The following is a 13,094-nucleotide window of genomic DNA, read 5'->3' as shown; positions in this document are numbered from 1 at the left end:
GTAAAAACAAACATACTGTAAAGGTAGCCGATCAATCACTTATAAAGGTAGTATAAAGTTCCAAAGACAAAAGTAGTAAAATCAATTTTATATATAAAAACTAATCAAGGGACACAAAAAATAAAAATGTGTAAACTATGACATCATATAAATAAAATGTGGAGGGGGGTTTAATAAAAAAGAAGTGCTTTTAGAATGTGTTCAAATTTAAGCCATCAACCTAATATAGACTACTATATACATAGGATGCTATACATAACCATGGAAACCACAAACCAAAAACCTTTAACAGATACACAAAAATCAAAGAGAAGGAAATCCAAGTATAACACTAAAGGAAGTCACTAAATCACAAGGAAAGAGAAGAAGAAAGGAAGGAACAGAGAACTTCCAAAACAACCATAAAAACAATGAACAAAAAGCAGTAAATACACAGCTATCAATAATTACTTTAAATGTAAATGAACTAAATCCTCCAATCAAAAGATATATGACGAATCACTGGATAAAAATCCAAGGCTCATCTGCTTATAAGAGACTCACTTCACACCTAAAGACAAGAAAAGAAGAGAGTAAACTCAAGGAAAGAGAAGAATTTATAACACCACAGAAATACAAAGGATTATAGGAGAATTCTACAAAAAGTTGTATGCCAACAAACTGGACAACCTAAAAAGAATGGATAAATATCTAGAAACATATTATCTTCCAAGACTGAATAAAGGAGAAATCGAAAATCTGAAAACACCTATTACTGGTAATGAAATTGAATCAGTAATCAAACAACTCCCAACAAATCAAAGTCCAGGATCACACAGCTTCACAGATAAATTTTACCAAACATTTAGAGAGGAGTTAATACCTGTCCTTCTCAAACTATTCCAAAAAACAGAAGAGGAAGCAATGCTTGCTAATTCATTCTACGAGGCCAGCATTACCATGATACCTAAAGACACTATAAAATGAGAAAATTAAAGATCAATATCCTTGATGAACATAGATGCAAAAATCCTCACCAAATCATTAGCAAACCAAATTAAAAAATACATTAAAAGAAAGGGACATTATGATTAGCAGACTTAATGTAGGGGGGGCACGGTGAGGGCTGTACAACACAGAGAAGACAAGTAGTGATTTTATAGCATCTTAGTATGCTGAAGGACAGTGACTGTAATGGGGTATGTGGGGGGGGACTTGATGATGGGGGGAGCCTAATAAACATAATATTGCTCATGTAATTGTAGATTAATGATACTAAAATAAAAAAAATACATTAAAAGGATCATTCACCATGATCAAGTGAAATTTATTCCAGGGAATGCAAGGATGGTTCAACACCAACAAATCAATCAATGTAATATACCATACTACCAAAAGGAAAGATAAAAACCATATGATCATCTCAACAGATACCAAGAAAGCAAAATTCAATCTCCATTCATGATAAAAAACTCTCAACAAGGTGGGTATAGAAGAAACATATATCAACACAATAAAGGCCATATACGACAAACCCACAGCTAACATCATACTCAATGGTGAAAAGCTGAAAGCTATTCCTCTAAAATCAGGTACAAGGATGCCCACTCTTACCACTTTCATTCAACACAGTACTAGAAGTCCTAGCCACAGCAGACAAGAGGAAATAAAAGGTATTCAAGTTGGTAAGGAAGAAGTAAAACTCACTATTTACAGATGACATGATACTATATATAGAAAACCCCTAAGACACCACCAAAAAACTATTAGGATAACTTAATTCAGTAATGTTGCAGATTACTAAATCAAAATACAGAAATCCGTTGCATTTCTATATACTAAAAATAAACTAGCAAAAAAAAAAACAATCTCATTTATAATTGTATCAAGAATAAAATACCTAGGAATAAATTTTTTTTTTCTTTTTTATTAAGGTATGATTGATATACTCTCTTATGAAGGTTTCACATGAAAAAACAATGTGGTTACTACATTTACCCATATTATCAAGTCCCCACCCATACCCTAATGCAATCACTGTCCATCAGTGTAGTAAGATGCAATAGATCCACTATGTGCCTTCTCTGTGCTACACTGTTCTCCCCGCGATCCCCCACACCATGTGTATTAAACATAATACCCCTTAATCACCTTCTCCCTCCCTCCCCACCCACCCTCCCACACCCATCTCCTTTGGTAACCACTAGTTCATTCTTGGAGTCTCTGAGTCTGCTGCCATTTTGTTCCTTAAGTTTTGCTTCACTGTTATATTCCACAAATGAGGGAAATCATTTGGCATTTGCCTTTCTCTGCCTGGCTTATTTCACTGAGCATAATGTCCTCCAGCTCCATCCATGTTGTTGCAAATGGTAGGATTTGTTTCTTTCTTATGGCTGAATAGTATATCATTGTGTATATGGACCACATCTTCCTTATCCATTCATCTACTGATGGACACTTAGGTTGCTTCCATATCTTGGCTATTGTAAAAAGTGCTGCAATAAACATAGGGGTGCATATGTCTTTTTGAATCTGAAAACTTGTATTCTTTGGGTAAATTCCAAGGAGTGGGATTCCCGGGTCAAATGGTATTTCTATTTTTAGTTTTTTGAGGAACCTCCATATTGCTTTCCACAATGGTTGAACTAGCTTACATTCCCACCAGCAGTCTTCCTCTGCATCCTCGCCAGCATTTGTTGTTCTTAGTCTTTTCGATGCTGGCCATCCTTACTGGTGTGAGGTGATATCTCATTGTGGTTTTAATTTGCATTTCCCTGATTAGTAATGTGGAGCACCTTTTCAAGTGTCTGTTGGCCATCTGAATTTCTTCTTTGGAGAACTGTCTCTTCATATTCTCTACCCATTTGTTAATCGGGTTATTTGCTTTTTGGGTGTTGAGGCATGTAAGTTCTTTATATATTGTGGATGTTAACCCCTTGTCAGATATGTCATTTACAAATATATTCTCCCATACTGTAGGATGCCTTTTCTTCTGTTGATGGTGTCCTTTGCCATACAGAAACTTTTTAGTTTGATGTAGTCCCATTAGTTCAATTTTGCTTTTGTTTCCCTTGCTCGAGGAGATGCATTCAGGAAGAAGTTGCTCATGCTTATATTCAGGAGATGTTTGCCTATGTTGTCTTCTAAGAGTTTTACGGTTTCAAGACTTACATTCAAGTCTTTAATCCAAGTTTACTTTTGTGTATGGGGTTAAACAATAATCTAGTTTCATTCTCTTGCATGTAGCTAGCTGTCCAGTTTTGCCAACACCAGCTGTTGAAGAGGCTGTCATTTCCCCATTGTATATCCATGGCTCCTTTATCATATATTAATTGACCATGTATGGTTGGGTTTATATCAGGGCTCTCTAGTCTGTTCCATTGGTCTATGGGTCTGTTCTTGTGCCAGTACCAAATTGTCTTGATTAGGGTGGCTTTGTAGTAGAGCTTGAAGTTGGGGAGTGTAATGCCCCCAGCTTTATTCTTCCTTCTCAGAATTGCTTTGGCTATTTGAGGTCTTTTGTGGTTCCATATGAATTTTAGAATGATTTTCTCTAGTTCATTGAAGAATACCGTTGGTATTTTGATAGGAATTGCATTAAATCTACAGATTGCTTTAGGCAGGATGACCATTTTGACAATATTAATTCTTCCTATCCAAGAGCATGGGATGGGTTTCCATTTATTGGTATCTTCTTTAATTTCTCTTAAGAGTGTCTTGTCGTTTTCAGGGTATATAGGTCTTTCACTTCCTTGGTTAGGTTTATTCCTAGGTATTTTATTCTTTTTGATGCAACTGTGAATGGAATTGTTTTCTACCTAGGAATAAATTTAACCAAGGAGGTAAAAGACCTGTACTCTGAAAATTTTAGGACAGTGATGAATGACACTGAAAAGACATAAATAAATGGAAAGATACACTGTGTTTATGGCCTGGAATAATTAATTATGTTAAGATGTGCATACTACCAAAAGATCTATATTCAATGCAAATACCAATGGAATTTTTCACACAACTAAAATGAATAATCCTTAAATTTGTACAGAACCACAACAGACCAGACCCCAAGTAGCCCAAGCAATCTTCAAAAGAAGAATAAAGCTGGAGGTACCACGCTCCCTGATTTCAGACTATACTACAAAGCTGTAACAATCAAAACAAGTATGGTGCAAGCACAGAAAAAGACACATAGATTTATGGAACAGAACTGAGCCCAGAAATAAAGCCACGTTTATATGGTCAATTAATCTACAACAAAGGAGGCAAAAATATACAATGGGGAAAAGAGTCTCTTCAGAACATGGTGTTGGAAAAATTGGACAGTTACATGCAAGAGAATCAACTTGGATCACTGTCTCACTCCATACACAAAAAAATACACTCAAAACAGATTAGAGACTTAAATATCAGACCTGAAACCATGTAACTCCTAAAAGAAAACATAGATAGTAAGCTCTTGGGCATTGACTTTAGCAATTTTTTTCTGGATATATCTCCACAGGCAAGGGAAACAAAAGCAAAGTGAACAAGTGGGACTACACTACATCAAACTAAAAAGCTTCTGCACAGGGAAGGAAACCATCCTCAAAACAAAAAGGCAACCTACTGAATGGGAGAATATATCTGCAAATGGAAGATCCAGGAAGAGGTTAATATCCAAAATACATAAAGAACTCAAAACCAAAACAACAAATAGTTCAGTTAAAAAATAGGAAGAACTGTATAGATATTTTTCCAAAAAAAGACAGATGGCCAAAAGAGACGTGAAAGATACTCAACATTACTAATCATCAGCAAAATGCAAATCAAAACCATAATGAGATGATCACCTCACATCAAGAATGGCTAGTATCAAGAAGACAAGAAAAACAAGTGTTGGCAGGGATGTAGAGAAATCCTCATGGTGCCCTGATGGTGGGAATATACACATGTGCAACCACCATGGAAAAGAGTGTGGAGGTTACTAAAAAATTCAAAATAGAAGTACCATTTATGACCCAGCAATTCCACTTCTGGGTATATACCAGAAAGAAACAAAATCACTATCTCAGAGAGACACCTGCACCCACATGTTCACTACATGGATACAACCAAGATGTCCAAAGACAGATAAATGGACAAAGAAAATGTGATGCACACGCACATGCACACATACACACACACACACACTGAAATATTCAGCCATAAAAAAGGAAATCTAGAGGACAAGCCAAGACGGTGGCATGAGTAGGACAGCGGAAATCTCCTCCCAAAAACATATATACTTTTGAAAATACAACTATTCCTAAAAGACAGATCAGAAGATACAGGACAACAGCCAGGCTACATCTAAATCTGCAAGAACCCAGCGCCTCACAAAGGGAGTAAGATACAAGCCGTGGCCTGGAGGGACCTGAACGCCCCTCACCCCAGCTCCTCAGAGGGAGGAGAGGAGTCGGAACGGGGAGGGAGAGGGAGCCCAGGACTGCTAAATATCCAGCCCTAGCCATCTGTACTGGGAGCTCAGACATACAGTGAGTGGTGTGCTGGATACTAGGGAAATGGGACAGTAAAACCTGCGAGTGGGTCCCTGCAGCCAGCACCCCTGGGACAAAAGAAAAGTCAGTGCTTTTTGAAAGTCTTAAAGGGACAGGGCCTCACAGCCGGATGGAACTGTCCCGTCACACTCAGCCCAGCAGATGGGAATTCCGGGGAACACTGGGTGCCCTAACCCCCTGGGTGCAAGCACAGCTTGGAGGCCCCTCACAGCGATAAACAGCCTGCCGGCCATTCCCCCAACAGCATGGCCTCGCCATAGCAAAGCAGCAGCCTGAAAGCGGCCATGCCCACAGCAACCACAAGGAGCTAACTCCACAGCGGCCCAGGCAAGAATCAGAGACCCCGTCTGCGTGCAACTGCCCAACACAAGCTGCTAGGGTTTGCCATTCTCCCAGGAGAGGAACACAAGGAGCAAGCAGGAAGGGATTTTGTTCTCCCAGCTGACACACGAGCCATCTGCCCATCACCATGAAAAGGCAGAAGAATTTGATCCAGAACAGAATCACACAGACATCACCCCCTGAGAGGGAACCTAGGGAGACAGACCTAACCAATCTTCCTGAAAAAGAATTCAAAATAAAGGTCATAACCATGCTGGTAGACTTGCAGAGAAATATGCAAGAGCTAAGGAGGGAGAATACAGAAATAAAACAATCTCTGGAAGGACTTAAAAGCAGAATGGATGAGATGTAAGAGACCATTAATGGAATAGAAATCAGAGAACAGGAACGCCGAGAAGATGACACAGGAGAGATAAAAGGATCTCCAGAAATGAAACAATATTAAGAGAACTGGGTGACCAATCCAAAAGGAACAAGATCTGCATTATAGGGGTACCAGAAGAAGAAGAGAGAGAAAAAGGGATAGAAAGTGTCTTTGAAGAAATAGTTGCTGAAAACTTCCCCAAACTGAGGGAGGAAATGGCCTCTCAGACCACGGAAGCACACAGAACTTCCAACACAAGGGACCCAAGGAGGAAAACACCAAGACACATAATAATTAAAATGGTAAATATCAAAGACAAGGACAGAGTATTAAAGGCAGCCAGAGAGAGAAAAAAAGGTCACCTACAAAGGAAAACCAATCAGGTTATCATCAGACTTCTCAACAGAAGCCTTAAGGGCCAGAAGAGAATGGCATGACATATTTACTGCAATGAAACACAAGGGTCTTGAACCAAGGATACTGTATCCAAGACGATTATCATTTAAACACGAAGGAGGGATTAAACAATTCTCAGACAAGCAAAAGTTGAGGAAATTTGCCTCCCACAACCTCTACAGGGTATTTTAGAGGGACTACTCTAAATAGAAGCACTCCTAAGGCTAAACAGATGTCATCAGAGAAAATAAAATAACAGCAAAGAAAGTGGAACAATCAAATACTAACTAAAGGCGAAAAATAAAATCAACTACCCACTAAAGCAGTCAAAGGAAACACAAAAGAGCACACACACATACACACAAAACACCTAACATACAAAAAATGGAGGAGGAGGAATAAGAAGGGAGAGAAATAAAGAATCATCAGACTGTGTTTATAATAGCTCAATAAATGAGGTAAATTAGACAGAAAGAGAGTACAGAAGCTACCCTTGAACCTTTGGTAACCACGAACCTAAAGCCTGCAATGGCAGTAAGTACATATCTTTCAATAATCACCCTAAATGTAAATGGACTGAATGCACCAATCAAAAGACACAGAGTAATAGAATGAATAAAAAAGCAAGACCCATCTCTATGCTGCTTACAAGAGACTCACCTCAAACCCAAAGACATGCACAGACTAAAAGTCAAGGGATGGAAAAAGATATTTCACGCAAACAAGGAGAAAAAAGCAGGTGTTGCAGTACCAGTATCAAACAAAATAGACTTCAAAACAAAGAAAGTCACAAAAGATAAAGAAGGACATTATATAATGATAAAGAGGTCAATCCAACAAGAGGATATAACCATTACAAATACATATGCACCAAATACAGGAGCACAAACATATGTGAAACAAATACTAACAGAATTAAAGGTAGAAATAGAATGCAATGCATTTATTTTAGAAGACTTCAACACACCACTCACTCCAAAGGACAGACCCACCACACAGAAAATAAGTAAGGACACAGAGGCACTGAACAACACACTAGAACAGATGGACCTAATAGAAATCTACAGCACTCTACACCCAAAAGCAACAGGATACACATTCTTCCCAAGTGCACATGGAACATTCTCCAGAATAGACCACATACTAGAACACAAAAAGAGCCTCAGTAAATTCAAAAAGATTGGAATTCTACCAACCAACTTCTCAGACCACAAAGGTATAAAACTAGAAATAAATTGTACAAAGAAAGCAAATAAGTTCACAAACACATGGAGGCTTAACAACATGCTCCTAAATACTCAATGGATCAACGACCAAATCAAAATAGAGATCAAGCAAAATATGGAAACAAATGAGAACAACACAAAACCCTAACTTCTATGGGACACAGCAAAAGCAGTTTTAAGAGCAAAGTATATAGCAATCCAGGCATATTTAAAGAAGAAAGAACAATCCCAAATGAATGTCTAAAGTCACAATTATCGAAATTGGAAAAACAAGAACAAATGAGGCCTCAAGTCAGCAGAAGGAGGGACACAATAAAGATTAGAGAAGAAATAAATAAAATTGAGAATAAAACAATAGAAAAAATCAATGAAACCAAGAGCTGGTTCTTTGAGAAAATAAACAAAATAGATAAGCCTCTAGCTGGACTTATTAAGGGAAAAAGAGAAACAACACACGTCAGCAGAATCAGAAATGAGAATGGAAAAATCACGACGGACCCCACAGAAATACAAATAATTATTAGAGAACACTACAAAAAACTATATGCTAACAAGCTGGAAAACCTAGAAGAAATGGACAACTTCCTAGAAAAATACAACCTTCCAAGACTGACCAAGGAAGAAACAGAAAATCTAAACAGACCAATTACCAGCAAAGAAATTGAAGCAGTAATCAAAAAACTACCCAGGAACAAAACTCCCAGGCCAGATGGATTTACTGTGGAATTTTATCAGACATACAGAGAAGACATAATACCCATTTTCTCCATAAAAGAGAAGAAGTTTTAAAGTTTTCCATAAAACAGAAGAAGAGGGAATACTTCCAGACTCATTCAACGAAGCCAGCATCACCCTAATACCAAAACCAGGCAAAGACCCCACCAAAAAAGAAAATTACAGACCAATATCCCTGATGAACATAGATGCAAAAATATTCAACAAAATACTAGCAAACCGAATTCAAAAATACATTGAGAGGATCATACACCAGGATCAAGTGGGATTCATCTCAGGGATGAAAGGATGGTACAACATTCGAAAATCCATCAACATCATCCACCACATCAACAACACGGACAAAAATCGCATGACGCCGAAAAAGCATTTGACAAAATTCAACATCCGTTCAAGATAAAAACTCTCAGCAAAATGGGTATAGAGGGCAAGTACCTCAACATAATAAAGGCCATATATGAAAAACCCACAGCCAACATCATACTGAACAGCGAGAAGCTGAAAGCATTTCCTCTAAGATCAGGAACAAGATAGGGATGCCCACTCTCCCCACTGTTATTCAGCAAAGTACTGGAGGTCCTAGCCACGGCAATTAGATAAAACAAAGAAATACAAGGAATCCAAATTGGTAAAGTTAAACTGTCACTATCTGCAGATGACATGATATTGTACAAAAGAAAACCCTAAAGACTCCACTGCAAAACTACTAGAACTGATACTGGAATACAGCAAAGTTGCAGGATACAAAATTAATACACAGAAATCTGAGGCTTTCCTATACACTAACAATGAACTAATAGAAAGAGAAACCAGGAAAACAATTCCATTCACAATTGCATCAAAAAGAATAAAATACCTAGGAATGAACCCAACCAAGGAAGTGAAAGACCTATACCCTGAAAACTACAAGACATTTTTAAAAGAAATTAAAGAGGACACTAACAAATGGCAACTCATCCCATGCTCCTGGCTAGGAAGAATTAATATTGTCAAAATGGCCATCCTGCCCAAAGCAATACACAGATTCAATGAAATCCCTATTAAATTACCATCAGCATTCTTCAAGGTACTAAAACAAATAGTTCTAAAATTCATATGAAACCACCAACGACCCCGAACAGCCAAAGCAATCCTGAGAAGGAAGAATAAAGTGGGAGGGATCTCACTCCCCAACTTCAAGCTCTACTACAAAGCCACAGTAATCAAGACAATCTGGTATTGGCACAAGAACAAAGTCACAGACCAGTGGAACAGAATAGAGTCTCCAAACATTAACTCAAACATATATACTCAATTAATATACAATTAAGGAGCCATGGACATACAATGGGTAAATGACAGCCTCTTCAACAGCTGGTGTTGGGAAAACTGGACAGCTACATGTAAGAGAATAAAACTGGATCATTGTCTAACCCCATACACAAAAGTAAATTCAAAATGGATCAAAGACTTGAATGTAAGTCACGAAACCATAAAACTCTTAGAAAAAAACATAGGCAAAAACCTCTTAGACATAAACATGAGTGACCTCTTCTTGAACATATCTCCCCGGGCAAGGGAAACAAATGCAAAAATGAACAAGTGGGACTACATCAAGCTGAAGAGCTTCTGTACAGCAAAGGACACCATCAATAGAACAAAACAGCATCCTACAGTATGGGAGCATATATTCATAAATGACAGATCTGATAAAGGGTTGACATCCAAAATATATAAAGAGCTCACACACCTCAAACAAACAAAAAGCAAACAATCCAGAGGAGCTGAACAGACACTTCTCCAAAGAAGAAATTCAGACGGCCAGCAGACACATGAAAAGATGCTCCTCATCACCAGTCATCAGAGAAATGCAAATTAAAACCACAATGAGATATCACCTCACACCAGTTAGGATGGCCACCATCCAAAAGACAAACAACAAATGTTGGCGAGGTTGTGGAGGAAGGGGAACTCTCCTGCACTGCTGGTGGGAATGTAAACTAGTTCAACCATTATGGAAAGCAGTATGGAGGTTCCTCAAAAAGCTCAAAATTGAAATACAATTTGACCCAGGAATCCCACTTCTAGGAATTTACCCCAAAAATGCAGCAGCCCAGTTTCAAAAAGACAGATGCACTCCTATGTTTATTGCTGCACTATTTACAACAGCCAAAACATGGAAGCAACCTAAGTGTCCATCAGTAGATGAATGGATAAAGAAGATGTGGTACATATACACAATGGAATATTATTCAGCCATAAGAAGAAAACAAATCCTACCATTTGCAACAACATGGATGGAGCTAGAGGGTATTATGCTTGGGGCAATAAGCCAGGCAGAGAAAGACAAGTACAAAATGATTTCACTCATCTGTGGAGTATAAGAACAAAGGAAAAACTGAAGGAACAAAACAGCAGCAGAAACACAGAACCCAAGAATGAACTAACAGTTACCAAAGGGAAAGGGACTGGGGAGGATGGGTGGGAAGGGAGGGAGAAGTGGGGGGAAGAAGAAGGGGAGCCTTACGATTAGCATGTATAACTGGGGGTGCACAGGGAGGGCTGTGCAACACAGAGAAGACATGTAGTGATTTTACAGCATATCACTACACTGATGGATAGTGACTAATGGGGTATGTTGGGGGGACTTGGCGAGGAGGGAGTCTAATAAACATGGTGTTCCTCATGTAATTGTAGATTAAGGATACCAAAATTTAAAAAGTTAAAAATAAAAAAAAGGAAATCTTCCATTTGTGACAATATAGATGAACCTTGAGGGCATTATGGTGATGAGTCAGATAGAAAGATACTCAATGACTTCATACGTGGAATCTAAAAAAGCCAAACTCATAGAAACAGAGTAGACTGGTAGTTGTTAGGGGCTGACGGGTCAAGGAAATGGGTGAAGGTGGTCAAAGAGTGTAAACCTCATTATAAGATGAGTAAGTCCTGGGTTGTAATATATAGCACAATGACTACAGTTATTATATATACACTATCATATACAGATCTTCCTTGAGTTATGATGGGGTTATGTCCCAATAAACACATCATAAATTGTAAATATCCTAAGTTGAAATGATTTAATATACCTGGCCTACTGAACATCATGGCTTATCTTAGCCTACCTTAAATGCGCTCCATTAGCCTGCAGTTGGGAAAAATCATCTAACACAAACCTTATTTTATAATGAAGTGTGGAATACCTCGTGTAGTTTATTGAATACTGTACTAAATATGAAGACAGAATGGTTGTCTGGGTTCAGAGTGGCCGTAAGCTTACCAGTTGTTGACCCTCGTGATCACGGGAGTGATGGGGAGCTGAAGCTCCCACCCTGTCCAGCATCACGAGAGGGTCATACTGCATATTGCTAGCCTGGGGAAAGATCAAAACTCAAAATTCGAAGTATGGTTTCTACTGAATGCATCTCACTTTCACACCACCGTAAAGTTGCAAAATTGTTAAGCCAGGGACCATCTGTACTTAGAAGTTGCTAAGAGAGCAGATCTTAGAAGTTCTCACCAGACACAAAAATGTTAAGTATGTGAGGTGATGGATGTGGTGACTAACCTTATTGTGGTAATTGTCTTGCAATATATATGCATATCAAATCATCACAGTGTATCCTGAACTTACACACTGTTATATCAATCATATCTCAATAAAGCTGGGGAAATAAAGTGAGAGGAGTCAGGGCAGCTAGGATGCTGGGTTTATGAAGGTGAACTTAGAAGGTGCACTGCAGACAATGTGAAGGACTGATTTCCCCTTCATGGGAGTCCACAGAGGGTCTCTGGCCTTGGAGTTTCTCCAGACATGGTGCCCATGGTGTCAAAGAGACACACAGGGCCTGGTGTCACCTTTAGAGGTCTTCCAAGCTAGGAGCCTGGTGGGATGGGCTGCAGGGGAAGAGCGGCTGACCTTCTTGCCACAGTGACCTCTCTAATGCCCAAGTCAGATCACAGCACCCCCTTGCTGAAACCTCCGGTGCCTTGAGAATAACGTCCACACCCCTCGGCAGAACTATGAGGGCCGAAGAAATGACAGCAGCCTCGTCTCTGGCTTCTGTTCTCTCTCTCCTGCTCATTCTTTGCTCAGCCCTTGGGCCTGTGGGTCCCTTAGACACGCTGCTCCTGTTTGCAGACCATGACACTGGCAGGCCTCTGACCTGAGCTCTCCCCTCCAAGGTCTTCCCAGGGATCTTTCTCAGTCTTCAGATCTCGGCCCATGTTGCCTTTTTGGGTCTTTCCTGACTTTGGGTTTGAGGTGCGACCCTACACTTACCAACTTGACTCTGTTTTATTTTTCTCAAAGGCAGCTGTGCTAATTTCCAGTAAGGGCTCTTTGTTCTGACATTTATCATCTGTCTCCCTCCACTGACCACAGGCTCTCTGAGGATGGGGGCCATGCCTGTCACTCAACTCAATACCCATGGCCTCCTTGGGCACGTACCACAGCCGGATATCGGCTACCACTGCGATATCATCATTTATGCATTCCAAGGAGGAGCCCGGCTGGGAGAAGACAGGCAGGGG

General features: G+C 39.3%; 1 protein-coding gene across 8 annotated transcripts in view; it reads right to left on the bottom strand.

Moving 5' to 3' along the window:
• The window catches only part of DDX11 (DEAD/H-box helicase 11), a 58,914-nt gene that overhangs the window by 21,628 nt on the left and 24,192 nt on the right, over window positions 1-13,094 (bottom strand). The gene's annotated exons all lie outside the window — the stretch shown is intronic.

The sequence above is a fragment of the Manis javanica genome, chromosome 15, assembly GCF_040802235.1.
Source record: "Manis javanica isolate MJ-LG chromosome 15, MJ_LKY, whole genome shotgun sequence".
NCBI lineage: Eukaryota > Metazoa > Chordata > Mammalia > Pholidota > Manidae > Manis > Manis javanica.
The sequence above is the reverse complement of the archived record's forward strand: the minus strand, read 5'-3'. Positions and strand labels throughout refer to the sequence as shown.